A 2,339-nucleotide genomic window follows, 5' to 3' on the forward strand; every position below is an offset into this window, starting at 1 on the left:
CTGCCTCAAAAAAATGGCTTCTCCCCTTCCCTGAGTTCCCTGGGAGGGGCATCTCACTCCCTATTGGTTGCCGGGCAGACTCTGAGTCTGCCTTGGCTCCCCCTCCCTACCAGGGACAGTGCCTCTCCCTGAGCTGCCAGCAGACAGAGCCCCAGGAATCTAGGTAATCTCCTTGGGGTTACACTTGTATAAAGATTATTACAACAGTGTGTAGGGTGTGGACAGAGGGGTACATGCTGTCACAGTGAGTGCGCTAACTGGGTTACCATCACAACTGTAAGATGTAAGAGGGTACCATCACAACTGTATTTTGTGTAGGGCCCAATCTGGTAGGCGACCGCTGAGAACACCTACTGTATTAGGCCCCACTAGAAATATAGAAAATACCTGGTTTGAGGATCCTGGTCGCCATAGATGCTACGCTGCTCATGGCACGAGGATTTAGGTGGCTTTGTAGATGCCCACTGGCAGAAACATAGGCACTTAAAGGGTTAGGCAGAGTGAAGGTTTTGAGGATCTAAATATTGGACTTAGGCACCTAAATCCCTTTGTGGACCTAGCCTTTTGTCTGTTTCTCTATGTGAGGTGAGGGGGCTGAACAATTGCTACAGACTGTTGAGCAAATGACTTTTGCCCTTAAGGTCCTCAGCTAGGCCAAAGAAACAATGCTGATGATACTGTAGAACTCATTGCCACTGGTAGTCATTGAGACTAAGAATTAGGGATGTAAGAGTTTAACTGGTTTCTGTTAACAGTTAAACTACGCCCAGGGTCCTGGTTGCCACATGGCTGGGGTCCCTTCAGGCTGCTGACCCCATGGCCGGGGTCCCTCTGAGCTGCTAGGGTCCCCCCGGCTGTCGGCCCCACGGCCGGGGTCCTTGCTGCTGCCCGGCATCCCAGTGTGCCCAGGGTCCCTCTGGGCTGCTAGCCCCATGGCCGGGGTCCGTTCCGCATGCTGCCTTGCTGTGGGATGCCGGGCGGCAGCAGAGCCACAAGTGCAGGGCCGGCAGCCGGGATGTCGGCACAGGTAGCAGCAGAGCCCCAGATGCGGGGGCAGCTGCAGAGCCCTGCATAAAACATGGGGATGCTGCAGCACCCTCCGCACCCCTAGTTCCCCGGGTAAATGTTTAACTGTGTAACCGATAGAATTTTAATCCATTACTTTTTAAAATGTTATTTACATCCCTACTGAGAATTTAACAAGATTCACAAAGGATTTGGCTAATTATATAGATATCAAGAATATTTAGAGTTGTTTTAACTAACAATAATAATTTTGGAAGAGTGAGTGAAAGTCATGCTTCAGGGCTTAACCTAATCTCAAACTATTAGAGACCAGGTGGAGACCTATGATGGGAAAAATTATCCCACCTCTGCTTACAATAGAGCTCCCCTTCCTCTGAAGCACTGGTTCTAGTCACCATGCACTTTCCAGTCAGACAAGGCTGATCCTTAACTCCTGAAGCTGCAGAACAGAGGAAAACCCACTGCAGAGAGTGAGCCTGAAAATGAGAATTATGTATTCCCACAGCCATCCAAGGAAACTAGCTCCCTCAAACTATCAATTTTCATGGCAGAGCCCTTTGGGATGGGGTTGAGTAAGTCACTGCTTGTGCGGGAAGCATATTGTTGCACAAGCTACCCCAGATTCACTTGATGACAACTGGTCGGTCTTCCAAGGGGGGAAAAAAAATTATTTATCTCATCTCTTAGCAATGCAGGATGATGCAGGATACATCACCTTCTGGATATTTTTAAATGCTAATTTTTCATTTACTGGAAGATATATATATATATATCTATATATATAGATATATAGATAGATAGATAGATATATGAAGACAATTAAAAAACCTGTTGGACAAATATATGCATGAAAAACTATTAATAAATTAAATTACTCATTCGTGTATGTAACTGTTTGACTAATGAGCTATAATTTGGAGAGCCTATGCCGTTAAATATCAGATAGATTTCAACATAACTATCCCTTTAATTGAAAAGCAAATACATTTCTAGCTATACAATAAATATGAGTTTAAAATTGCAACCCTTAAGAAGGATTTGAAGGAATCAGTTTGACTGCAGAAATTTGGTCTGCATCTTTATATTTAGGCTTGGCAGAATTCATTTAAAAAAATAATTTCAGCGGATAATATCAATGTTTATTTTTAAGCATTTCTAATTTTTATCCATTTAAATTTTTACTGTTGTACAAAATTATGAGTTTTAAGCACTTATTTTTTAATAAATTTAATAGATAATTTAAATAGTTGGGAGGGTCAGACAATAATTTAACAACAGTCAATGTTGAGATTCAAAAAGTTAAAGCTTTATAA

This window comes from Mauremys reevesii, linkage group 2, assembly GCF_016161935.1.
Source record: "Mauremys reevesii isolate NIE-2019 linkage group 2, ASM1616193v1, whole genome shotgun sequence".
Taxonomy (NCBI): domain Eukaryota; kingdom Metazoa; phylum Chordata; order Testudines; family Geoemydidae; genus Mauremys; species Mauremys reevesii.